This window comes from Camelus ferus, chromosome 26, assembly GCF_009834535.1.
Source record: "Camelus ferus isolate YT-003-E chromosome 26, BCGSAC_Cfer_1.0, whole genome shotgun sequence".
NCBI lineage: Eukaryota > Metazoa > Chordata > Mammalia > Artiodactyla > Camelidae > Camelus > Camelus ferus.
The window spans coordinates 27,402,224-27,429,462 of NC_045721.1; the positions used below are offsets into that span (position 1 = coordinate 27,402,224).

Here is a 27,239-nt window from a genome sequence, read left to right on the forward strand (position 1 = left end):
TGCCTGGCAGTGGTGGGGGGAGGCCCCAAGCAGAGCGGGCTCGTGGCACACAGGGGTCTGAATGGCACCTGGTGCACATGGTGTGCTTGTCTTGGACGACTGTCACATGCATCAGGGGCCTGGGAGCGTCCTTAAGGGCCCTTTGGACACTGGCACCGTCCTTGTACCTGACTGTCCCCCTAAATGTGGCCCCATTAATTGATACACTTTTAATTGATACATTTGTGATTCAGATGCTAACATCCCAGGACTCTGCTGGGCACTGGGCCACGTGGATGAAAAGTGGGGTCTTTCCCTCAAGGAGCTGATTGTCCTGTTTACACTCTGGGGCCAGCTGGCTGCTGTGTGTTGCGTTGCTACCACGTCGGGGAGTCGTGGATAAAACCCCAGCAGATCCACAGGGGTGAGTATGGTCTCCCGTGGGCATAAGTGCTCACTGGCAGGACCGTGACTGGCGGTGTGTGAGGAATTGCCCCAGACGAGGCTGGCTTGGCTGCACTCGGCACCGGCTCAGGCCTAAAGTGTCCGAAGGGTTAACCGCAGCCACAGAGGTGCTCCGGAGGAAGGCTGATTTTAAGGACCTTGCACCGAGGACACCCCAGCAGGAAGGGCAGAGCAGGGGATGCGCTCCGTCCGAGAGCCCGGAGGACCACGGCTCCAGCCAGCAGCCCAAGGCCAAGTGCTGAGAGAAAGAAAGTCTTGTTTATTGATTGTAAGGATAAAAATTCTTATTTTTTATTATTAATACACATAATCTCTCTCTATTCTCACAACACTTTGTTGCCTTTAGGAAATATTATTTTTCATGCTGTTAAAAATTAAAGCGAAAAGTACAAATAAGAAAGTAAAATACTGCCCCCTGAATCCCCTGACACAGAAACGAAGATGGTTCCTTTTCTGAACACGGAGACGAGAGCCAAGCCGGTGGTTGGGAAGAATTTTGTGATAAAAGACTCAAACGAAGATATTTACCAACACTAATGGGCGTTAGAGTTCATTATACTTGACTTTAACAAGTAAAAATTAGCGTTTGAGGAGAAGAAACTGAAATGAGATTAAAGGAGGTGCTGAACTTTGTAAAACTGTTTCTTCCCCCAAAGAATACTAGTTCCTCAAGGATCCTTGCAGGCAGTCTCCCTGCGGGGCTGAGCCTCTCACAGGGAGCCTCGTAACCTGAGGACCCACCAGTCGCCGTGCAGGACACTCTCCTGCAGCTCCCCCAGTGCCACCTGCCCGCAGGTGTTCCACCAACCTGCACACAGGTGAGGAAACTGTTTACAGCATCTGGGCTCAGCCTCAGCTCTGTGTCACGTAGGAACACAAGGCAGTTTGCGCGCGCGCGCGCACACACACACACACACACACACACACACAGCTGCAGTGTGTCCTGGGGAGCACTGCGTGGGGGATGGTAGTTTCCTTTTGCACCAAGAACTGTGCACCTTTTCTGAAAATAAATCCCCAGGGCAGCGTCACTCGTGTTGCTGGGTCACCATCGAGTGGGGAGGGGAAATACTGGAAGGCCATGCCCAAAACCGCGATGCTGCCCACCCGCACAGTGGGTGGGCTGTGCCCTGTGTGGGATGAACTCCTGGTGCCCACCTGCCCAGTTTCTCTCCCCAGCATTCACCAGGGCCGGTTTGGGCACCCAGCACCTTGTGGGTGCTGAGGACGGGTCTGTGCTGCTGTTTACAGCAGAGTCTGTTTTTAGGAAGCATGTTGGTGGTGCAGGTCGGCAGTGTTGCGAGTGGCAGGCAACTCGGATTGTGAGGGAGCCCAGAACACTCAGGCCAAGTCTGGATCTGAAGAGCAGGGCCGTCACTTTGTCACACCTGTGTCCCCAGCACACCCAGGCCACCAAGGAGAGGCCGTGAGAAGGCCTCTTAAAACTCCTGGAAAAGAAATATCTGCAGGGGTGATTCCCTTTCCAGGTCGCCCATCCCATGAAGACTCCGTGAACCCTGAGGACCTTGTGGAATAAATCCCCCACTTCAGCTCTTGCTACATGAAGGGTGATTTTAATGGTCTCGTTATTTGGCTGAAGTCTGCCTTGGCGAACTGGCAAGAGAAGAATGACAGTTTCCTCCGTGCTCTGTTCATTACTGGAGCTTCCACGTTGACTTCCTCAGAGCACATGCGGCAGAAGAGAGAGTTCAGCCTCTGCCTCTGACGTGGTGCCTGGGACTCGGGGAGGCGAGGAGAACCGGCCTGGAAGGGGCTCTGGGTGCCTCACAGCAGAGGGGACAGTGGGGCCTCTTCTCACTGCTGGCCCCTCACGCTTCCTGAGTGACCACCCACGGGGCCCCCGGAGTCGGGACGAGCCAGTGACCACCACGTCTCAAGTCTTTGAAGTTAGAGAGTCTTGCCCTGTGTGCTCCCATGCCTGGCTCTGTCCTCCCAGGACAGAGAAGGAGGACGGTCCACGTGGCACGGTGAGGCTGGGGCCCCAGAGTCCACGTCGAGGGCCAGCCCCGTGGTGAGAGCTGCATGACCAAACCTCATGACCAAACTGCCAGCAGCCGCCTGGAGCCTGGGACACTGAGGACAGAGGCCAGCGCCAGCAGTGACCGGGCCGGACAGGACTGTGCTCCCCAAGCCTGAGAAAGCACAGCCCTGGAGGCCTGGGGAGGCCCTTCCTGGTCCCACTGTGCGTGGTGGCGCAGACTGAGCCATGGGCATAGGAGTCAGGGCCCAGGGTGGGGGCGTGGCAGGGCCCGGAGCGCAGAGTCTCCGCCCCTGAACCCACACATGGAGCCCACTGAGAATCCAGACTCTGGTGCTCCTGGGGGCACAGAGTGAAGGCCAGCCGGCAGCACCCCCTCTGGTTCCTCCAGCCCTGAGTAGCTCTCATGTCACGGGAGCAGCAGAAAGAGACGGGGTAGCGGGGCCCATGGCTCAGGGGATGGCATGGGGTGGACGGTGCCCATGGTGACGCATCAGTGGCTCTGTTCCTGGCAACTTGGAGAGCCCAGGCTCTGCTGTCCCCTCTGACTGTGGCTTGTAGCTGCCCCCGGCTTCCCTGCAGCCAAATCCCCGAGGGACACACACTCCTCACACACTGGCAGACCGTCTCTGCCGCAGAAAGGCCACTGCATCCGTTAAGCTCTTCCCGCGGGCTCGGCCTGTGGAGAGGCTGGGGCGCCGAGGGTTGGAGGCCAATGCCCGTGGCTGTGGCGGCCGTGGGCTCTGGTTTTCCATCCTTCCTTTGAGGATTGTCCGGTGGGACAGATGAATCAAAGATTAGACACTCAGTGGAACTTAAAATGCTTAGAATTTTATTTCTCTGTGACATTTTCATCAACAGAGGAAAATTTTAGTGAAAGTTGAAAAGGAGGCTCACAGGAGGCATAAAAGAAACAGAGAAAACGCTTGACTCGTCGCCAATGTGTGCTCACCTGACAGCCAGACCCTGGTGCAGAGAAGGATGGAGACCCCCGGCCCGGGAAGGCTTGGCGCTCAGCAATCCCCCAGTGCGGGGAAGGGGGGAAGATTTGAAAAGCCTTCTTGTTCTCAAACGTTTGGGCCTGTTTTACCCCAACTGGGCAGTCTTTCGGTGGGGGTCACACTAGTGTCGTCAATGCAGACGAGAAGGGAAACAATAAAAAATCCAATCCTGACGAGTTCTCACTCGTGTGGCTGGTGGGAGACACACGGCACCCGGACGGCGTTCTAGAAATAATTCTGCAAGTGGCTCTGAGCCTCGGAACCCACCCAGCGTTACATCTCCAACAACTAAGGACGAGTTGTGTGTACATGTCTGCACACACACCACATGGGCATCGTATGTTACGTGCAGTACTGTGTATTGTCTGCAGTAGAAATACAGTGTTGTTATGTAACACGTAACACACACTGACAGTTTATCACCAGTGCTAAAATTCAGATTTTCACTTGAAAGCCCGAATTTTGGAAAACTCATATCCAACACCACTGCTCATATGGCTTCATCTTCCACATTGCAACCAGCCTGTAGAACCTGCAGCTACTGAGGTTGGCTGTTGCATAGCAATTGTCCGTAGTTGTCGGAGAAGCATATCAACACACTCCTGTCTTTCCCCACTCTACAGTAAGTTTGCTGAAGAGTTGGTTTTGAAAATTATACTTATTGTTCACTAAAATACGTAACTTGTGGTAACATAAGGGGTTTATTATTGTTCTTTTAAAATGAGTTAACATGTATTTCTAAATTTCTGTTTCACTTCGAGCATGGTAAACATCGACAGGCATTTACACGTAAGCGCAGCTCCCGGCTGTGCACAGTGACTTCCTGGCATGTCCGCAATCCCAAGAGGCAGAGTACAGGTGAGACTGGAGTACCTTAGCCCAGGAAGCACGTGCGTGCTCAGAACCGCAGAAGAACTCACCAAAGTGTCAGAAACGCCAGCTTAGTCTCCCGCTGGCCACATGTGGAATAACTTGTGCGTTAAAGAGAACAGTGATGTTAACGGATGAAAAGGACCCTCTCCAAGACCTGATTCTGCTGGCACCTAGATCTCGGAATTCCAGGCTCCGGAGCTGTGGGAGACAGAGGTCTGTGCGTAAGCCGCCCCGTCCATGCTGTTTTGTTATAGCAGCTTGCTGTGGTCTGAATGTTTGTGTCTCTCCAGAATTCACATACTGAATCCCCACCGCCATGTAGTGGTGTGTTGGGGGGGGCCCTTTGGGAGGTAATGAGGTGGTGGGTGGAGCCCCCACAAGTGGGATTAGTGTTCTTGTCCTCCACGTGAGGACGCAGGGAGGAGATACTGTCTGTGAACCAGGAAGCTCTCACCAGCACTCCTGGCTGACATCTTGATCCTGGACGTCCAGCCCCTAGGACTGTGAGAAGCAGGTGTCTGTTGTGAAGCCGCCAGCCTGTGATATGTCGTTACAGCAGCCTGAAAGCCCCAGCTGACAGAGACGCCCAGAAGCTCCACACCTAGGCAATGCCAGGTCCTGTAGGAGAAGGGGAAGGTTACAGCTGAAATACAGAGGATCTTCTGAGGTCAGTTAAGAAGCCTTCTGGCCCTCAAGTCCCCTCCCCAGCTCCATGCTGCCCAGTGACGGCACCTTTCTCAACCCTGCAAAGATGGAGCTTGAGTCCCTAGAGAAGGTAAAGCAGAGGTTCCTGGGCGGGGACCGGGTGCAGCTAAGAGCAGGGCCCCATCCTGAGCAGGGCGGGGGCTTTGGGGTGTCTGCCTTGCTTTCTGCCTGCTGCTCGCCCCTCAGGCCACGTCCTTGTCACCCTCTTGGGGCTCCCAGCCAGTCCCCAGCTCTGACGGCCCCTGAACTAGTCCTTCCTGGCGCTCACCGCGTCTACCTGTGTGCCGGGCTGTGTGCCGCCCCCTGCGCCTGCGTGCAGAGGTGGTGGTCTCGCTCTGGGAGTGTGTTGTCTGACACGTGTTTACCTTCTGTCCTCAGTGCTGCGGTCAGGGGTGGGCACGTAGCAGGACTCGCTAAGCACTCGTTGAGTGGGTGGTAGATGAAGGCCTGGGACTTGACGTGGGTCGTGGGGCGGGAGGACCGGGCTGAGGGTGCAGAGGACCAGGAGAAAGAGGGGCCCAGGGTAACAAGAGCAGGATGGGCTCCAACCCAGGAGGACCCCTGCCTTCCAGAGCACAGGAAACAAACTACACAGGGGGTCCTTTTGTAGAGAGCTGGTCGTGCCAGGTGTTGGTGAGGCGTTGGGCTGTGCCCGGCTGGAGGAGGTGTGGGCAGGGCAGCCCACCTGGAGAGGATTTGAGAACTCCACAGTTCTGCTTTCGGGTGCCCAGCTCGGGGAAATCCGCACGGGTCCTTGAGCTCAGGTAAGAGGTACTCGCTCAAGCACCATCTGTGGTGTCTGGGGGCTGCCTGGCGTCCCCTACGGGCCAGAATGTGGTGTGAGTGTTGGAAGCAGCGAGTGAGATGGGCTGTGCCTCATAGATGGACTAAAACAGCTGCTTGGAGGAAAAGTAAGAAACGTGATGATGACACGTCTGTGTAAAATGTTGTAATAGATTAAAGACTCACGCACACAGAACAATAGAACTTCTGCAAGAATGTATTCAAATAAAAAGATCTGTGGTAGAACGACTGCCTGACAGAGAGAGGGGCGGGGGTGCAGACTGTAGGAAAGGGGGGCGGGGAGGATGGCGAGCGAGCACGTGCGGGCCGGCAGTGGCTGTGTCGGGTGAAGTGAGTGGCAGGACGCACGCAGCAGCTGTGGTCCCGGAAGCAATGGGGAACCGGCCAGCCACACAGCCAGCTAAACTGACGATACGACCAACCAAACACATAACTGAAAACAACCAACTGCGCCAAACAGTAATACAGCCAAGCAGCCAGTCAACCATACAACCAATCACACAACCTACTAGCTAACCACACAACCAACTAAACCAACAATACAACCACCCAAACATACAGCCAGCCTACCAGGCACACACCCAACTAAACCAACCAGCAACACCAACAGCCAAACACATAAACAACCAACTAAACCAACCAACAACATAACCACACAACCCCAGCCAACCAGACAACCAACCACAAGAATGAAGAGTGGGCTGTCCCGTGTGCGTGCGTATTTGGTTGCACCAGAGAGCTCATAGTTTGAAACGTGAAATCCATGCTTTTATAAAAACTGAAGTCCACGTGAGGGAAGAGCAAGAGAAAACTAGTGAAATTCATATCAGATGCTTTAAATGTCAGAGGATCCCGAGACGCCTGGCTGTGTTAACACACACGCACAGTTCTCTGCAGGCTTAATTATTATTTGCTGTGTTTGATTCACTTACCACGTGCCTGCAGCGTTCGGGTGTCTGAGTGGGAGAATAAAGTAGAATTTATTACTGCAAGTCGGAAGGAGCAGTCTCCTGTTGGAGAGGGCAGAGGCCTGGTCTGTCAGAAAATCCAGGCCAAGGCGAGAGCAAAGCCACATGCTGCTCTCTCCCTGAGAAGGTCTGTGTGTGCGGGGCAGCAGGGCTCTCCCCAAGAACAGCCCAGCTGCAGACCTGCCTGGGGGGACGGCGGTGGGAGGGCTCGCGAGCAGATGTGGCTGGTGTCCTGCTGTGCAGCGCTCTCAGCAGCCCAGCGTGACGGTGGCCAAAGGCACCTGTAGCAAACGGTAATTAAAGCCCAAGTTGGCAAACTATTCGCTCTGTAAGATAAGTTCCATCAGATGCCACTCATGTTTTTAATATGTATTCTTTTTTTATAAGATGCATTTTGTCTATGCACATACCATTTTGAGTTAGTAAAAAGTCAACCTTTATTCATAAAATACTAATCAGCATTGAAAAGGGGGTTCAGGGACCCGGGTTTCATGACCAGAACCTGAGGGCCAGTGTCGCAGGCAGAGTTTTGAGCCTGAGTCACACCTGAAGTCTCAGGGAGACACTCAGTCTTGGGCATTCATGTTCCCCCGGGACCTCACAAGACCTCACAAGCCCCCCAGGGCTCAGCAAGTGCCTGTTGAGGATGTGGGGAGGGAAAAGCTTTTCCTGTCTCCTCCCAGGTGCTGCTCTGGGGCCTGGAGATGAAACCTTCAAAAGACAGGTTACAAGAGGACAGCGGACAGTCTGCTGTCACCTGCATCATGCATGGGAACCCCAAGGTGCGCAGTCCAGGGGGGCAGTTAAAGCCTGGCTCACATGGCATCTGAATTTGCAGTAGTTGGTAGAGAAGTGGCGAGATGAGGGAAGGTGCATGTCCGGGGACTGGCGGAGGTGAGGCTGTGGGGATCCAGCCGCGTCTTCCCCAGGCTGGCAAGGGTCGCGCGTTGTCTCCAGTGATTGCATCTGGGAACCGTGGTCCTCTTCCTGCTACTGGAGAGAGAGACACGGTTACAGATGGAGATTTATGTCCCTCTTTTAGGAAAGCGGGGGGTGGGGGGCGATTCCTCAGCTGTCTTCAGCTCTGAGTGAGGCACCTGCTGGGGTGGTGAGTTCAGGTCCCTGCAACCATGGGAAGGAGGCTGTCTTCCGGCTCCTTCTGGGCCATACAGCTGTGGTCAGGATGCCGTGTGCCTGCCGGGACCTGGGCTTCGAGGGGGAGCCCAGGCTGGCCGGGGGGCCAGGGAGGCAGGCGGAGGGAGGCCGCTGGGTGGGCTGCTGCCCCGTGTCCCTGGGCGGGGGGTCCTGTCGCAGTGAGCGTGCACCGTCCAGCGTTCCCCACAAGCCTTTCAAGAGGCCCAGAGGACTTTGCGCAAAAGACAGAAACTTAGGGTAAAAGAAACATTACACCTTCCAGGAAAGTCAAAACTACAAAGAGAACCTCCTGGGAAGACAGGCACCCTCATCCCCCAGGAGGTCCTGTTCTTAACTGACAGAAGCCAGCAGGCGTCCGTCCCCTTGAGGGGAGGGCAGAGGGACGCAGCTCAGGGCAGCCCCGCCCCGGAGCAAACCCACAGCCGCTTGTGTCCCGAGAAACGTCTGTTCAAAGCTGCTGCCCAGTGTTTCTTTAAGTTGGGTCTTTGTTGCTGTTCACTGCACGGTTTATAAGCTGTTCTGTACCCTCTGAGCTCTGTGACCCGGGTGCATTCAGGCTGCTGTCTGAACCCAGGCATCTCCTAGAGGCAAAGACGTTCTGCCTGAACACAAGAGTGATTTATACGTCAGAAAGTTAACACTGATTTCCAACTGTGAGCGACCACATGAACTGTCACCTGAGCCATGGCCTCTGGGAGCATGAATAAGGCTGCCCCGACAGCAGGCACCCTGAGGAGATGGCCCCTGGACTTAATATCAGCTCCCCAGGGCCCCAAAAGTGCCTCTCAGACCAGGAGCCACTCGGTCACACTCTGCGTTCGGTCTTGGTCTCTCCGCCCTCCTCCTGCCATTTCGTTTCCTTCTGATGAGCCCAGGTGGGTCTTCTTGAGAATGGCCTGCTCTCTGCCCGTGGTCACTCCGCCCCTGCAGGTTGGGTCCGAAGCCCGTCCGTCCTTCCTGTGGTGCTTATGTCACTGGACCCGCAAATGTTCCCGACTGTGTTAGAGCCGCTCTAACCTCCCCACATCAGCTGTTTCATCTGGGCTGTAAAGTAGTTGCCTTTCCAGTTGTCTCCCCAGCCACACTCACTACCAGGCGCTCTTCTGTGAAAAAGGCCTTTTTCCCTCGTCAAGGAGAATGAACCACGGTTTCTCTGAAGGAGGCAGGTTCCTATTTAATTTATTCCCCTTAGTAACCAATCTCCAAGGAAAGAGTTGCTTTCATGGTGGCTAGTCCTCTCCAAGGGGCACACAGGAGACGTGCCTGTGTGTCTCTGCTTGCTTCTGTCTCTGCCTGTCTCTGCCTCTGTCTCCCCATTATGGACCCATGGGTTTTTCTTTGTCCAGTGGGAGCCCCATCAGGCTGGCTCCTCATCCTTTGACATGTTCCCACTAATCTTTGAGGACTTCCCTGCTGTCTGAAAGCACCAGATATCCCAGGCAACCTGAGAGCTTTCCGTGTCCCAGAGCCGAGAGCAGCCATTTCTCCAGGGAACGAAGGGATGATTTCTAAAGGTAAACATTTCAGAATGAGAATCAGTATTTTGCAAGATCCCTCCTCCCCACGTCCCCACCCAGTGTAACTCATGATACCAGGTAGATTTGGGGTGCCTTCCACCCCTCTAGGTCCTCACAAGGTCCTGGTACATAAAAAAATAAAGAAAATGTCATTTTTCTTCCTGCACCTGGACAGGCAGTTTGAATTGAACCAAAGTGATGCAAGAAAAACGGATGTGGGGCGTGAGGAGGGCCGTGTACCAAGCTTTGGTTCAGCCCCTGAGACGGGCCCAGCCAAGTGTGGGTCCTTGGCTTCGTGCAGGAAAGAATTCAAGGGCAAGTCACAGTTGAGTAAAGGTAGATTTACTCTGAGAGATACATTGTAAGGGAAGAGAAAGGCCACGAGGTTTGGGGGCTGGGTGCTCAGACTAGAATAAAAGTAGGCACACACTCCATAGAGTGCGGGCAACTCTGAAGAGAGGGAGAGAGAGGCAGTGGGGAGGCGCCGTATTGCCAGTTTTTATGGGCTCGGTGGCTTCATATGCTAATAAGTGAAAGGACCAGTCTAACTAGCCTGGGGAAGGGGCTGGAGATCCCAGGAAGTTGGCCATTTCCCACTCTTTGACCTTTTGTGGCCAGCCTCGGGACTGCCGACGTGCCTGTGCGTATGTTGTTCACCATGTTAATACAGTGTTAATTACAACGAGCGTATAATGAAGCTCAGGATCTGCTAGAAGTTAAATCTCTCATCACCTTGAGCCTCAGGGCCTCCTGGGGGTTGAATCTTCCACCACTTTGATGCTAATTGCTGTAGCATTCCTTGAGTGCCCTGCCCCCTTCCTGTCTCAAAAGCATGAATGTAAGCTCAGAATAACCCACATTGATTTGCAGTGTCTAATTCAACTTCACTGAAATATCAGTTTTGTACTGAATCTCCCCATTGAAAAGAAAACCTAATAAACCAGGAGATGCGGCTCCCAAGCAATGTATTTTGCTAAAATCACTGAACCTGGACAAGGCTGGACCACCGACGTTGTAGAATGCACGAGTAAACTAATATCTTCTTTGGTTAAAATCATTTCACTCCCTCGTTCGGTGGTTTTTAAACCACCCCATAGCTGGGATCCTAGACCTGCTTCTAAATTGTACTGAAGGGAACTCCACTGTCTCCTTGGATTCTACTTCCAGGGCTTAACTTGGGATCTTTTCATCGCAAATAAGCATATTAAAGGTTTCTTTCCGCATTTCCAGCCTCTTCCTCCTGCTTTATCAAGTAAGATCACAGCTGCCCCCATGTTCTGCGGATGAACGACCAGTGCTGCTCCGCTTCTGAGACCGCTTTCCTGAGCACCTGTCACGGAGGACGGCTGGTCCCCTTACAGGTGTATGTGGACGTCCATCCGCTGATGAAACAGTCACCACAAGTGTCTGTTGAGTGGGCGCGTTACTTGTTAACTGTATTACTGGGCTCGGGTGCCAAACAGAACACCAAAGGCCAGGGCCTTAAACCACAGGATTCACTTTCTCCCGCTTGGGAGCCTGGGAGTCCAAGGTCAGGTGCTGGGAGGCCCCTCCTGGCTGTGTCCTCACTGTGGGAGAGTGAGCCTAGTGTCCCTTCCTCTTCCTGTGGGGACACCAGTCCTGGGGGTCAGAAGTCCCCCTGTGAGAGAACGTGTGACAAGCCTCTGTCTCCAGGCCCCGCTGCCTCTCGTGTCCCCGCCGCCTGCACCCCCTCCCTGGGCGGTCAGTTCTCACCTCCCTTCCCGGTTGGTGAACTTGCTTTTCCCAGAGCTTCTCGCTGACCCTGGGTATGTCTTCTGGGTAGACTCCAGCCAGTCAAGGCTGCTTTAAGTCCTGATGGTCAGCCGCCTGTTTGCCAGGCCTCGGGGCGAGGGGCCCGTGGGACGCGCTCCCCAGGGCCTCTCTGCCCGGAGGGGGGCTAGCCTGTCTTCCAGGAGATGCACTCCCAGGACAGAGAGGACCCATCTTGACATCCCCAAAGACCGGGTGTGAGTCCCAGCACTTGTGCGGCCTCTCCGGCGGCCGGCCTGTTTTCTCACCTGAAGACCTGGTGATAAGTACCCATGGGGATTTGACGAGGATGACACACAGCCCACTCGACACCTGGGCTGACACGGAACTACTCTGTGACTTCTGGTTGGGCTTCCTTATCGGACGGCGGATGCTGTCTGCCCCGCCAGGCTCAGGCGCCGCGCAGCTGGTCACCTCTTGGAGCCCCGTGCAGTCAGTGCCCCAGCAGGTGCTGAGGAGTCATCAGCTGAATGACCGTTAACGGCTGCACTGCCAGGCACGCCCTCATCCATCAATTTTAGTCTCGGTGAGCTGTGAATATTTTTCCAGTGCTATACCTGGCATGCTTTATTTATTTATTTATTTTTTTTTAGGGGGAGGGAGGTAATTAGGTTTGTTTGTTTGTTTGTTTGTTTATTTATTTTAGAGGCGGTACCGGGGATTGAACCCAGGGCCTCGGGCATGCTAATCATACGCTCTACGACTTGAGCTGTACCCTTCCCCCATCACTCTTGATAAGACAGTTTTTTGTTTATCAGTGGAGGATTACTCTGAGTACATAAGGTTGCTGCAGGTAGCGAGAAAAATTCTAATTTTCTCTGCTTCTAATTACAGCTTTTGAACCGCCCTGTCGATTTTGCTCAAAGTCATTCTAGCTTGTAATGCTATAAAACAGATTCGCATGAACATACACTTCTCCTGGTTAAGTCTCCTAACAGTTAGGAGTCTTCATTAAGCATCCGCTAAAAAGTGAATGACTTATGATAATTTTCGATAACAGCTATCATTTTGGAATGGCTAATGCCAGGCATTTGAAGGAAGAATTATAGTGGCTCCTGTTTAATTAAATGATAACCCTTTCTCTATGAGCTCGAGGAAGAACTGCATCTTAGAGGCAGTGGGGAAGTTAAAAATGGTAGCCAAGCACCAGGTCAGAATCTCACGGCGCCAGGAACCGGCAGAAACGCCACCCCTTTCTTTCCGGTCTGTAAAAGGGGCCGCATCTCAGACAGTGCGGAGGTGCCTTTGATGGGGACCCTCTGCTCTGCCGGAGAGCTCAGGCGTTGGCACGCTGTGCCCTCCGCCCTTTAACCCTAGAGACTTGCGTGTGAGGCTGTGACTGTGCAGGGCCAGGAGGTGTGTGGCCGTCATTGTCGGGAGGAGTCTGCGGATCAGAACATGCCGGAGGGACAGTGAACGGGTGCATCCTGCTGGCCGGGGCCAGCTCTGCCTGGGAACATGGTTAGGGCCGTGTTTCTCGGGCCTGAGCCCCTGTCCCTTTTCCGTGCCATGCATCTTAACACGCCCTGGAGCCACCTTGACTTAGAGTTTTCAGGACTCAGTATGCACCTTAACTGCAGTGAGAGGGAGATGGGAGAGGAGGGGTTTACGGGGAGCATGCGTGTCTCTGCAGGGTCGTGTGTGGCGAGGACTGAGTGCCAGGGCTCTGGGGGCAGCGGACAGCGGGCAGGGCCGGTGTCACATGGCCTGGCGTCACGTGGCCCGACAATGCTTCCCCCGACAGTGAAGGAGTGACTCTCCTACCAGTGCAGAGCTGCAGGCCAAGTGCCCACGCTGTCCTGTCGGGGCCCCGAGACACAAACAGGCTGTAAGGGAAGCCGTTTCCAGAAGTGCGGGATCCCGGGTGGAGGGACCCTGGGAGCTGGCAGCAGCCGTGGGAGGAGGGAGGCCAAGGCTGGCCCTGCCCTTAAACACGGAGCCCCCAGTTATCGGGACACTGCTGTCCCCACTCCCCATTGCCAAGTGCCCCAGAGGCTGTGGCCTCCCCTCCCCGCCTTGAGTGTGAGACTGTCGAGAGGCTAAATGGCTGCCTCGTCCTGGAGGTGCTGGGTGTGGACTGATTTCTGGCCCTGTGGCCCAGGCCCCCTCGTCCCTACAGCGTCTGACAGAGACAGTGCTGGGAGCCAGTGAGCCGTCTGCCCACCCTGTGCAGGGGCACAGAACCGCCCCCAAACGCCCCATTTGGCACCTTGGTCACTTTGAGTGGAATCAGCAGGTGCAGGACAGGCTCTCTGACCTTATGTAAAAGGGCCTATGGCTTCTTTGGGTTGTTTTCCTCCTGAGGACTCTGTGTACACGTGAAAAGATTAAGTAAGTGCTTAGGCTCTTCTGCTAAGCTGCCTTAGGTCAGCTTAATTCTCAGGCCTAGTCACAGGACTGGAGAGGGTAGAAGTTTCCTTCCTCCCACCACTACTGTTCAATGCTTGTTACTGCATCGTTGTGTTTCAGACAGGGCGACCAACAGGAACAGTATTGAAAGTGCTCAGCAGGAGGCGGGACGTGGCACTGGGCAGCTGGAGCGGATGCAGCTGTGGACGGGAGCGGGTCCAGGGCACCCGCCTGTGCCCGGCACGCATCCTTCGCAGCTGGACCGTGAAGCGGGCCTGAGTCCTGGGCCACCACGGCCATTCTGCCAACGGGTGGGGACATTCCCACTCACTGAGGACAACCTGGCAGACCCGTGGGCTCAGCGGAGGCCGTGACCCAGCAGGCATGTCTGAGTCACGCTGCATAGCCGTGGATGAACGGCCTGCAGTCTGGCGCCAGCCTGAGTTGTTCCGTTAACCAGGTGGGTCCCCAAGGCAGCAGACGAGCTTTACTCCATGTTCGACCCTGTCCTCTGGACAGGCTGGGTGTGCGAAGCACCCACTGGACCGACCGTGTCTGAGCCACAGAGTCGTCGGAAGGGGTCCCTTGTGGAGGTGAGTGTGGAATAACACACTTGTGCGTAAGTAAGACCTAACGGCAGGCACGCCGTGGGCTCGTTGCTAGATACTCACCTGCGGTCTCTGTGACTTAAAAGAACCATTTTCGGACCCTGAATTCTTTCTAGGCATGTTCTGAGTAGATGAATTAGAGCGAGCACATCCTTGTGGACGTGGGTCGGCTTGGACCCTGAGGGGCAGGTGTCCGCACGTTGGAATCTGTCTGCACAGTGTGTCCACCACCGGCCAAGTGGCGTGAGTTTTCAGTCTCCACACCCCTCCTGGCACGCACTCGCCGGGAGGAGCAAGGCCGGCCGCACCAGCTCTCTGTTCTCTTTTGACTAGGGTTTGCTATGGCAGACACAGACTGGCTGCACATTTCTGTGCACCAGCCCCGCCCTCCTGCTCTGGACAGCAGGGCAGCTGCAAGTCTCGTCCTCGGTCATTTAATAAAAAAGAAAGAAGCTTGAAAGGGCTGTTGTGCCAAGACCAGGGAGGACCGAAGAGTGAGACAGCCCCTCCCCTGGGGTTCCAAGGAGGTACTCACAGAGGCCAGAGGGAGAGACGGGTGAGGGTGTGTCTGTCTGACCATCCGTCTGTCCTTTCTGATGGGGTGCGGCACCACCAGAGAGCCTCATGGAAGAGGGGCACTGAGACCAGCCTAGAACGGCTGTGGGGCCCCTCGCAGGAGCAGGAACACGGGAAGGCGTCCCCACGAGTCAACAGATGCTGCTAGCAAAGGCAGCGGACGTCTCCCGACAGTATCAAAAGAAGCTCTGACGCGACACCCTCCCCACAATTAATCAGACAATATTACTAAATTATAATTTGAATGATCTTTGCAAAAAGGTCTTGTAGATGTGGGACGAGAAGGACATTTCAGGAGATGCTTTGGGATGCAAGCTATTAACCTTTACCAAGCTAATTAAAGCCACCAGAGTTACCGTTGTCTGGAAGTGCGGCTGTGCTTCGCCTCCTTTTCCCCCAAGATCACCACATACGGAGACTTGGGGATTTCTTCTTTCTTTAATTTTGAAAATGAGGCCTGTCAACCCTGTTGTGTTTACCCACCGAGGGCGTCCCGGACAGCCAGGTCTTCTCAACACTTGAGATCAGCCCTCCCAGCGCCACTGACTGCGAACAGATTTAGACCTTGCTGGGGACCGTCTTCTTCACAAGAATTAATTCGAGGAAATTTGAAAATGAACTCTTGTGACTCAGGCTCGCTTGGCTTGCCCACCCATTTCCATCAGTGTGTCTATGTAAATGTAAACTACAGACTGGAGCAAATGTTCAGTCCTCCGCCTCCACTTGTCCAAGGTGAAGACCCACAGGCCACACCCAGAAAGGAGAAGCCGGGGGCCTGGGAGGAGAGGGGGGACAGGAAGTGGGCAGATCCAAGTGTGGCAGGGAAGTGCACGGAATATCCCTGGAGGCACATGTTTGAAGGCGTGGTTGAAACAAAACTGGGATTTTTAAGAAAAGTGAAAACAACACAATTTCCGGAACTTTAAGATGTGGGCTGTTTTGAACTTCTGTTGGCTTTTGGCAAAATCGAATTGCAGCAGCTTCAGTCCCAGCTGCACCCGAAGCGAAGACAGTCCCAGGGAGCCAGCAGCCAGAACGGAGGAGGGGCCATCGGGCACCTGCTGGGCAGCCTGCCGGCCTCACCCTGTGGCTTCAGGGCGCAGGGGATGCGATGAAAGACGGAGCGAGCTGCCGGGGCTGGGAGTGAGGCCGCAGAGCCGCGGTTTGATCTGCTCACGCTCACGAAAGGAGGGTGACTCTCCTGTCAAAAAACCCCATTCACGCTTGTTTCCTGGGCAATTTTTCAGGATCGCTAGCCAGAAACGTTACGTAAAGAAGCTTGCACATACCTAGCACTTCCACATGCGTTACTTCCGGGGGTTACACGGGAGGAGGAAGAATCACCCCCACCCGGGCCTGGCCCTGCAGGGTCTCTGCCTGGTGCTGGCGCCACACGAGGGTGAGTGTCCCGCAGAGCCCACCGCCCAGGGGCCTCCAGGCCACCAGCTGGGCCTGTGTGTTGGCGGCTCCTGAGAGGACCTGGGAGTGAAAAGCTCAGCCGCAACATAAAGATTCATGTTTTTGGTTTAAGAACGAGCACCTGCCGCCATTTCCTGAGTGCCCCCCACCCCGCCGCCTCCATGTGCAGCTCCTCGTTCCCTGGTGCTTGTCTCCCAGCTCTGCCACTTCCTCCTTGCCCAGGGCAGGATTGCAGCCTCTCCGTCTCCTCCCTGTGGCCTGTCCAGCCGGTGGCCAGCTCCCCTTGAATGACAGACAGGTTGTGTGATACCTCGTGTGGGCCCACAGCTCTAGCCCAGAGGCTCTGAATTAAATTCTCAGTGAAAAGTGCTTTTCAAACCACCGCTTCCTGTGTCTCTGTTTCAGTTCTTCTAGGAAGCTACTTCACCCAATACTGTAGACTGGAATTTTCAAGCTGGAAAGAGTGAGCAACGTGACCAGCGGAAACAGGCAGGGACAGAGCTCCTGGCCAGGGTCCTGTCACGAGACACGGGGCCCAGGAGGAAAGTGAGTCGCCCACGAGCCCCTGGCGGTGAGTACAGAGGGGCTCGGCCTGTGTTGCATCCTGAACACGGAGCAGCGACATGTGCCACGTACGTAACGTGGAGCAGTGACGTGAAGAGAAGCGTCAGCCCAAGGACAGTGTCCAGGCCTCTGGGGTGGGAGCGCAGGAGCAGCATTCCCAGGGAGGCGCGGAGCAGGTTTGCTGCGTGGTTTCCTCTGGTGCCAGTCGGGCCAGGGCTGGGCCCGGGTGCAGGAGACAGCTTGTCCAGCCTGGAGGTGGAAATGTGAAGGCTTGGGGTTGGGGGCTTCCTTGCCTCTGCTGCTCCCGAGTCAGCTCTTCAGCTCAGAGTAAATTGATACGAAGAGGACCTTGGGGCGACACGCACTGGCTTCCTTCAGCCCCGAGCCTGGCGGTGACCCTCACAGCTGCCCCTCGACCTCTGTGGGGGGAAAGAACCCAGGCCAGGCCGCGGGGATGAACCAACAAGCTGGGGCTCAGAGGGGCCCCGGAAGCTGCCAGGTTGGGGCCGGTCGGCAGCTGGAATGGCCAGGCACGTGTCCCCCACAGGGCAGGGGTTTGCCTGCGAGGAGCCGGGGTCCTCAACTGACTGTGAGCACACACTGAATCCACCTGTGAGGCTTGGAGACGTGGCTCACCATCACAAAGCCCTTTCCTGTAAAATCAGTCCAGGCTGTGAGCTGAATCCCTCTCTTGGGACCAGTGTCGTGGTTGAGGGAACCTGTCCACTGGAAGAGAGCAGATTGGTAGAGGGCCTGTGAGCTGCTCTGAGACGCCATCCCCGCCGTGTGTGCGCTTTGGAAGTGGTTCACACGGGTGGTGTGATAGCCGGCTGGGGGTTGTCTGGTCGGCTCCTGGGTAGGCGTGAGGTCAGGGGACCTCAGTCATCCAGGGAAGAGTTCCTTGGAGGTGATCCCCAGCCCCTGTCAAGTCCGGGCCGCATCTCAGTCCCTGGACCGGACCCTGGGCTCCTGCAGTGTTGTGGCAGAAACACACAGTTAATCTTCATCCCCAGCTCCTGGCTGGAGCTCCCCAGTCCTCCGCGGTTTCCGGAGAGAGGAACGTGCCAGAGCGTCTCTCCTCCTGGTGTGTGGTCTTTGTCGGGCCCGGTGTCAGCTGTGGGCTTGTCACTTGCGGTCTGTACTACGTTCAGGTGCGCTCCTTCTACTCCCAGCTTGTGGTTTTTGTCTTGAAAGGATGTTCAGCTTTGGCCAATGCTTTTTCTGCATCTACTGAGGTGATCGTTGGGCCTTTATCTTTCACTTCATGAATATGATGCATCAGAATCGCTGAACCACTTTGCCTCCCAGGCGTAAATCCTATTTGATCATCACGCAAAACCCTTCCAGTGTGCTGCTGACTTTGCTTTGCTGGTATTTTATTGAGAATTTTACGTCGAGGTTCATCAGGGACACTGGCTTGTGGTCTTTTCTTACAGTGTCCTCATCTGGCCTTTGTAACTGGGTAATGCTGGCCTCGTACATTGAGTTTGGGAGTATTTCCTCCTCTTTGGTTTTAGAAAGGATTGAGAAGGATTGGCCCTCAGAGACCAGCCTGTAGGTTGAGTCTGCGAGGGACAGTCTGCGCTGGGCTGGACCGGGAGCCTGGGTCCACGGGAGCGGGCCTGGAGTGTCCACCTGTGGGGCCGGCCTGGGCCTGGGCCTGAGCCCCGTGGGAGCTGCCATTGCTAGGGTGAATGGGGCCTGGGTTCACTGGAGTCTGCTGGCTGCCCGGTGTCACAGGGTCATGTGCACTGGGGGTCTAACACCACCAGGCTGGGCTGAGCCTGGGTTCACGGGAGCCTACTGGGTGCCACCGGGGGTCATGGGGTCAGCCTGCTGGGTGGGCTCGTGCTGGGGTTCCCAAAGAAACCAGGCGCACAGTTCACTCTCCTCTGCCGCGGGGAGAGGGTCTCCCTCTGCACAGGGCACCCGTGTGGGGGTGGGGGGGGTGGGCGTGGTGTGAGTCCATCTCCCACCCTCCTCAGTGGTCCCTTCCCTCATCTTTGGAGAAATGTCTATGCAATTTTTGCTCGTTTTAAAATCAGGTTGGTTGTAGTTTTGTTGAGTTTTAGGAGTTCTCTATATTCTGAATATTAATCACTCAAAAGGTACATGATTTGCAAATATTTTTCCCATTCTGTGGGTTTTTTTTTACTCTACTGACAGTGCCTTTTGATGCACAAAATTGTTTAATTTTCATGAAGTTCAATTTGTCTGTTTTTTTAATTGTTACTTGTACCTTTAGTGTCACATCCAAGAAGTCACTGTCAAATCCAGTGTCCTGAGGCTCTTGCCGTCTGCTCCCTTCTGAGTTTTAAGCATTTAGGTCCTTGGCTCATGTTAAGCTAATTTTGTAGCTGGTGTGAGCTGAAGGTCCAACCTCATTCTCTTGCATGAGGGTGTCCGGTTTCCCAGCACCATTTGTTGAAAAGAGTGTCCTTTCCCCATGGAATGAATGGTCTTGGCACCCTTGTGGAAAACCGTTTGACCTCATGTGTGAGGGGCACTCCTGGGCTCTCTGTCCTCACCCACTGGTCTACGTGTCCTTTATGCCAGAACCACGCGTTTATTTCTGCAGCTTTGTGATGAGTTTGAAATCAGGCAGTGTCATGCCTTCACCTTTGTTCATTTCAAGATTGTTTGGCCATTTGAGGCCCTTGAGATTCCATCTGAATGTTTGGATGGGATTTCCTGTTTCTGCAAAATGTCATTGGGATTTTGGCAAAGAGTTAGCCAGCATTTCCAGCATGTCTTCTTCTCAACGCGATGCTTGTGAGACGTACCCATAGGGCGTGTGTAGGTCACTCACCTTAGTGCAGTGTGATACTATGTCGTGTAAACATGTCGTCCCTTACTTATCCACACAGTGCTGCACAGACATTCCTCGCTGTGTCTCCTTATGTTGCACGTGAGAGTTTTTCTAAAGTATAAACCTCAGGATGGAATTACGAGGCCACAGTCTGTGCACAGCTTTGTCTGTACGAGGTGGCCTCAAACTGGCCTCAGCTGGCCTCCATCCCCACTTGCACACCGAGCAGGCCTGGCTGCCCTCCGTCCCTCCACCATGTCTCGGGCTTCCTGTCCCCACCACAGGAACACACGGAGCTGGGTAACCCTCTGTGGGGGTGTTGGCCTGTGCACTGCAGACATTGAGCCCCATCCCTGGCCTCCCCCTACCACATCCCAGTAGTACCCCTTGTTGTGAGACCAAAATGACTCCAGACACAGCCAAACATCCCCCACGGGCAAAGTGCCCTGGCTCTAGCACCCTGATGTGCTTAATTTTTGTCAGCTTCATGTAAACGGCCTCGTTATCTCCACCTGCGTCCCCAGGCATCAGGGAGGAGGAGTGTCCTTTCAGGACTTTTGGCCGTCGGAATTCCTCTTTCGTGAGTTTTCTGTTTATAACTTTTGCCCATTTTTCTATTGAGTTGTTTGGTTTGTTCTTATCAATTTATATATTCTTTAAGCATTTTCTATACTTATCTAATGGTGGGAAATAGAAAGCATATCGAATTAATAAAACCCCACACATTTTTAGAATAGATTTGGCCTCTAAGACCCTGGACTGTTTGCTCTTCGCTTTGTTTTAGACGTAAGTAAGAGGAGACGATGTTTGGAGGTTTTCCTCTGGCTTGGCATCATGATTCCAATGCACAGAACGTGACAGTCTGCCTTTTCCAGGTAAAATACTAAGACCCAGAGAAGAGAGCCTGGCTACCTGGCAGCCATGTGGCCATTTTGTCCCCAGGACCTTTGGATGCCCAGGCCAGCAAACCCGCGATGATGTTTGAACTCTCCTGCCCTCAGAGAATACCAGGCAGCAATGGGCAAAGTGACTCTGAACCATCACCACTAAGGAACCTCCTCCTCAAGATCCGCTATGTGATGTGTAAAATATGTATTATTACCAGAGGCTGTCTTTTCTGGAGGAAAAGCCCTCAGTAACCCTTTCCTACCGAGCTCCTATTTGTGTTTTGGGTTTGTAGCCTAATTAACCCTAGAATGGATGTTCGTTCACACAACTAACACACAGAACAAAAGGAAATAAAGTGAGAGAACACCAGCTTCTGCCTCGTGAGCACCTGCCCTGCACAGGCTGGTCTCGTCCTGAATTAGGTCATGATCCCCCGGGGCACCGAACAGCCGGCCTCTGGAATTGGGGCAAAGCACTTTACTTTCCCACTAAAAGCATTAGAACCAAGTGTGTTTAGCTGTTTTGCATATTTATGTGAAAGGAACTGAAAGAAGGAATTCTCGGGAAAAGGCAGAGATTTCCCCAGTTCACGCGATACCCTAGCGAGATGCAGCTCTGACCTCGGAGAGTCCCGGAACCTGAGCAGGGACCCCACGGAGGCTGGGACTGGGATCCACTCACGCTGCTCCCAAACCAGCAGAGTTAGAAGCCACTTGGAAAAATAACTTCGGGAAATGGTTCATGAGCACTCAGAGGCCCGCGGCAGGAAGCAGAAGCTGGGAACAGGTGAGTGACGCAGTCAGCAGCCCCAGCTGGTCCCCCAACAGCCCAGGACCCAGCGGGCCTGTGCCTGTACCCGCTGATTGCTGAGCCAAACAGGCCTCAGGCGCCGGTTCATTGTGTCCTTGGTCCTGAGTCTCCCTTCCTCACGGAACTGGCATGGTTCCATCTGGGGAGGGGCAGGATGGTAAGTTTCCAGCTGGAGGAAGTGCAGTTATCACTAAATTCTGATGCCCACATTCCCCAGGCAAAACATTCTAGAAGAAAGAGAGGGAGACAGAGAAGCAGCAACTGAAGAGGGCTCCATTCTGTGCACACAGGGATCGCTGCCTGGGAACAGTAACATCCAGAGAGTCGCACTGCAAAGAACCAGAGTGCAGGGGACCTCTCAGGCCCGCTGTTTCCTTTTCTAAAGGGGGCTGAGCTCACCTTGCAGCCCCTCCCTCAGCTCCCACTTCCTGAATGAACACTGGTTTCAGCCCAGTCTGGGGTCTCAGGGTCTGTGAAAAATAGCTGATCTCTAGCAACTTGAGACAAGATAAGAGATTTAGGGAAAGAGTTTAGAGAAAGCTCAGCAATCTATTATCTGAAGGAAAAGGGCACTTTCACAGAAGAAGACAGCAGAGATGAATGAGTATGTTAAAGCTCAATAGTTCATTGTCCATTTGGCACCCCGGCAAAGATTGATTTCTTTTGTTTTCAGTTAGGAACAGCTTCTGCACCCCCAGATGTTTCTCTTTTACCTCGACAGGTAAATTTTACCTCCAAAAGGTCCAACGTTGTTTTTCTGCTTCCTTTTCTCCTGCAAAAATCAAGACCCTTTCTGTGTCCTTGTTGCACTTTATGTTCATCTTCCCTAATCACAGTCAGCATATGGTTGAGACAAAGGGATATTCCCCCCTTCTTCTTGGGCGAGGCATCCTGTCACAGGAAAGTAATTCCTGCCTGTTTTGAAGGCTGTGGGCACCACTTTGAAATGATGGTTAATCACTGAGCTCACCATTTGGAATCGCAGTTAGAGTATCTGCAGTTTCGGTACTGGGGGTGCACCTGCCCAGAGACGGACCTGTGGCAGCACTGCCCTCTGTGGGGTGGATGGACCTCAGTGTTGTTTAACCTAAGGGACTGGATCACCCACAAAACGACCCAGGAAAATGAAAGCAGACATGAGAGAGAGGAGAAGTGGAGGGAGATGGCGTGTGAGCTGCCTGCTCTGATCAGAAATGGCTTTAAGATGACGTCTAAGCGGTGCCAGCCACGTGGTCGCCTGCTCCGTGCTGCGCTTCCTGTGAGTCGGCTGAGCCATTTTCTCCAGGACATTAATAGGACTTTCCTGATGATTTTTTAAATCTAGGAAATACTAACTCCCTCTTAAAGCTCTTTGTAGAACAGCATCCTTTCTACCCACTTGTATCTCTCCAATGGGAAGGGAAAATGTATGATCTGTAAACCTACGGGAGTGCCTGCAGACAAGGACATGCCAGCATCTCAGTCCACCGGGGAGATGGGAGTATGAATGTTACTTTGAAGGAACTCATACCCACATTAGACCCCCCCCCCACGTGGGGTTGGAAAGTGGGAATCACGTGGTCCCTGCTGTCACACGAAGTGTGTGTGTGGGCTGCAGCCCCGTCAGTTCAAGAGCCAGTTTTTAAGGGTTACATTCTTAACACATATAGTTGGGATATGTTCCAAGGGCCCCGTGGATGCCGGAAACCGCCTCAGGTGGTACTGAACCCTCTACACACCATGTTTTCTCCTGTCCCAGCATCCCTGTGATAGAATTTAATTTATAAACTAGGCACAGCATGCTGAGTTGCCAGCATCACTCCTCTTGAGCTTTGGGGTCCTTACCAAGTAAAATAAGGGTCACTTGAACACCGGACTGTGACACCTTGGCAGTCGACCTGGTAACCAAGACAGCTACTGAGTGACTGATGGGCGGAACGTGCTGGGCGAGGAACGATCCACGTCCCAGTGGGATGGAGCAAGATGTCATCACCATACTCAGTGCACAACTTAAAACTCATGAATTGCTTATTTCTGGAATTTTCCATTTGATATTTTCAGATCACAGTTTACTATAGGTAACTCAAGTCACAGAAAGTGAAACCATGGTGGGGGGTGGCTACTGTATTTATACAAACAATGGCCAGACATATAAAGAGTAGAAATCTGACCACAACCTGCAGCAACCAGCCCAAGGAACCAGCTGCTCCTCTGCGGTCACCAGCCCAGAAACCAACCCATCACGTGCAGTCACCAGTCCAGGGAGCCAGACTGGAGGTTGGACGTGTACGAAGTCAGGCTCTGTCTCCAACAACCAGTCCAAGGAGCCCAGCCACAACCCATGACAGTTGACCAAACAGCCACGACTAGATCATAGCCGACAGCTGCCCTGGTTCTGTCCCCAGGCCCACCTGAGGACCCGCCAAACACACTCCCTAACCAGCCCTGAGGAAGCCCTGTCTAGCTGGTCCATTGCGATGCCCCACCCTTAGCCTCCATCCGGGCTGCCTCGAAATGCTGGACCCTCCCCACCTTCCAGAGAACCTCCCCTCTGCCCTGCCTACCTTGGAGCCTCTGCCAAACACTGGTGACGACGGCGGCCCCATCCGCAGCGGGCTCTGTGTGCACGGCCTCTGCCTGCTCTCGTGTGGATGGTTTTCATCTATTTCCACAAGACTGAGAATATGCTGGCTTCTCTTGGTGTCCTGACATCGCAGTCCCTAGGCACTGGTATAGATCTTTTAGTTTTCCCTCCTCAAAGTGTCAATAATCTAATATCTAGGGATGCATTGATCTGACTAGCAAATACTTTCCCAAGGCACTACATACATCTTTGAAGAAAGCCCCTTAATCAACCCAGAGAAACTCTGGGCAGCTTGTAGAATTTTCATTATTTGAGGCCCAACTTCAAATACTGCAGCAACACACCATCAGATTACTCAGGATGGAAAGGGCACAGCTGCATTTGCCTCAACTCCCCCTGCACGCAACGTATTTCAGATGTGGCACATAGTTTCCTCTGTTCCTGGACCTGCTCATCTCAACCAAAAGACATTCATCCAGTTTGCAGCATGAATACACGTCTTTAAGACCTGTCTTTTCTAAAGCCCTTCTTACCAGTATAATTACTGTCTGTCTGTGTCAGCCGGGCATTCCTTCCACAAGGGAGTTCTGCGTCCCACCCATGAGTGCCATATCCTCAATGAGTTCCACACCCTGGATTTTGCAGGAGAATCTCTTTTTTAATGAACAGGACCCTTCAGGAAGATGTAGAGACGTGAGGGGTAGAATTGCTTTGCGAGTTGATTCACTTAAATTTATTCAGTCAACTAATAGTTTCTAAGTACCTGTTCTGTGACGATTCTGAACTCAGTTCTAAGCACACATATGAGTCAGACAGTGTGCGCCGCCCCCTGGGGGGGGGGGTCTCGGTCCCGCTGGACACAGTCTTGGGACCACCGCCTGTGGTGAGGTCTGTGGTCAGGTTCTCCCAGCACAGAGAAGAACCTACCTCTCCCTGATTTCTCATGACTCACATGTTTATTTCATTCTTATGAAAACAGGGAAACACTGTGCAGAACAGAATCTTTTCCTCATTTCTCAGTATCTAGCACTTGCCCAGTACATGTTTGTTGAATGAATGAAAGAAGGACGGGATGGAGGCCGGCTGGAGGAGGCCAGCTGCGCCTCCGAGTCCCTCACTGTCTCTGCGGGGCTGACGGTGGAGCCTGAACAGTGGAGCAGGTGTGGAGACCACCACCGACCACTTGTCCCCGATGCTCTTCTTTAGCACGTCCGGAAAGAGGTGCCGTACTTCTGGCTGGAAGCCACCAGGGCCGACTGGACCTCTCCAGTGGAGCTGCTCCTGGTCCATGGGCAGCCTGACCCTGTGGGACCCTCACTAGAGATTTTTATGGTGTTTAGAGATTTGGCTGGGAACGTTCCTAGATAAATACAGATTTATATTCTTGAGAATTGTCAGTGTCATTGGAAAGTTCTAACTACATGACATTTGACGAAAAAAGTCAGGATGAAAAATTTGAACTGAGAGAATAATTTCTTAAAAAGACAGAGAAAAGAGTGACCAGGAAAATTCTTACACATTTAAACAGGGATTTGGAGTGAGGTTCCCCAAATGCAGTGGTTGCCTGAGCGTTAGTTCCCTATTGCCTCTGACAAGTCACCGCGGACCATGGTTTACGAAGACACAAGCCATCTTACATTCCTGGAAGTCGGAGGTCTGGAGGGGGTTCTCGCTGGCCAGACATCCAGGTGTTGGCCAGGCTGTGCTCCCTCAGGAGGTCGGGGGAGCCTGTCCATGCCTTTTCCAGCTTCCGGAGGCCACTGCCCAAGGGCTCCAGCCCACCTGTGCTCAGTGGTGGGGCTGAGTGCTTCTCGGTTGGCTCTCCCTCTGGTTTAAGGAGCCTTGTGATCACACTGGGCCCACCCAGGTCCTCCAGGTGATCTGTCTCTTCTAAGGTCAGCTGTTAACAAACGCAAACTCATCTGCCACCTGAATTCTCCTTTGACCGAACGTATTGGTAGGTTCTGGAGATTAGGGTGTGGGCATCTTTGGGGGCCTACACACAGGAAGTGGTGAGACTCAACATTAATTTTACTTTAGTTTGGTTTTTTCCCAGTGTTGTTTAGCTTCTTTTTAAAAATAAACATATATAGTTTTTAGAATAAAGACATTTGTTTTAATTTTCTCTTAATTTTTTGGAAAAATCTTCCTATGAACTGAATGACAATGTCTGCGTCACACTCACTCTGCGGGTGTGCCCATCTAGGGCCTCCACGAGTGGTGCTCAGGGGGAAGAACCTCCTCCCGTGTGTAGGTCAGCCTGGTCCCTGCAGCGAGACTTCTGGAGAGGGATGTGGGTGTCAGGTCCCAACCTGCCCTCTCTCCCTGTCACCATGGAGCAGAACGGGCGCCCACAGCCTCTTTAGGGCACCCTGTCACTTTCACACCTGTTGTTAAGGGAAAGGTCTCCCTAAGCCCCAACCCTCAAGACAGCGTCCTTCTCATTGAGACACTGAAGTGGGTGTTGTGCGTCACAAGTGTTCGGTCTTGGGCCTGGGTGGGCCGGGCTGTAGGACCTATCTGAGAGGAGTCCCGGGGGTCAGACCTGGACTTGCACGGGTTTTAAACAAAACAAAGTGGGGCTGGGCAAGAGGAAGGGGGCAGTGAACTGTGGGACAGAGCCTGGGAAACAGACAGGAAATGGCTGGGAGGTTGGGGTCATGTCAGTGGTTTACCCAGATCCCTGTCGCATCGACCCCCGTCTCTGGAGATAAGAACGCTCTGCCCTTCCTGGTGCAGGGAGGGCACCTTCCTCATGGGAAGTTCATGCCCTGCTTCAGGCAGAAAGAGGAGGTCAGAGAACCTGTCCTGCACTGGCTGCTTCTCAGGTGCCTTGGCCCAGAGTGACCAGATGCCAACATGGGATGTTGAGGGGTGTCCTGCACCCTCCATGGACATCCCAGGGACCCAGCCTGGACATCACAGATGAGCATGTGAGCTGGGAGCAGTACTTGCATGTGGGGGCCGGGCTGGGACCCAACCTGCCCATCTGAAGGGGGCTGAGGAAGACAGTGGGAGCTGAGAAGGGGCGACCATGTGCCCTTCCTCTTGCCCAGCCCCACTCTGTTTTTTAAAAAAATTGTGCAAGCTCTGGATCCCTACTGTTTCTTCAGGTCTTCATTTTTCTTACAAAGACTCCCCTGTGCACATAAAATTTTAAATAAAATCTGTAGGCTTTTTCCCTGTTAATCTGTCTCATGTCAGTTCAATTCTCAGACCCAGTCACGGAGCCTAAGAGGGTGCAGGGAAGTTTTTCCTCCCCTGCAGGACTGCAAAACCTAATTCCTGTGATGGGAGAGTGATGGCTTATTTGGGACGGTGATCCACTCTTCCAGTGAGTGGAATCATCCTCATCTCCCCTGGGAGGTGCTCCCACTACCACTGCCGGGAGAGTCC

General features: G+C 53.6%; 1 protein-coding gene across 4 annotated transcripts in view; it reads left to right on the top strand.

Moving 5' to 3' along the window:
- ERICH1 (glutamate rich 1) overlaps nucleotides 1–27,239 on the top strand; it is a 78,208-nt gene that overhangs the window by 47,970 nt on the left and 2,999 nt on the right. The window contains exons 9-14 of one of the 4 annotated variants that reach the window (XM_032468540.1): nucleotides 234–4,530; nucleotides 4,874–4,984; nucleotides 10,697–11,783; nucleotides 13,727–14,066; nucleotides 16,615–16,780; nucleotides 20,458–21,256. The gene's annotated coding sequence lies outside the window, so the exon portion shown is untranslated. Of the gene's footprint in view, nucleotides 1–233; nucleotides 6,077–10,696; nucleotides 11,784–13,726; nucleotides 14,067–16,614; nucleotides 16,781–20,457; nucleotides 21,257–27,239 lie in introns of those variants that run through there. The other 3 variants (XM_032468539.1, XM_032468537.1, XM_032468538.1) reach the window with 3 other exon arrangements.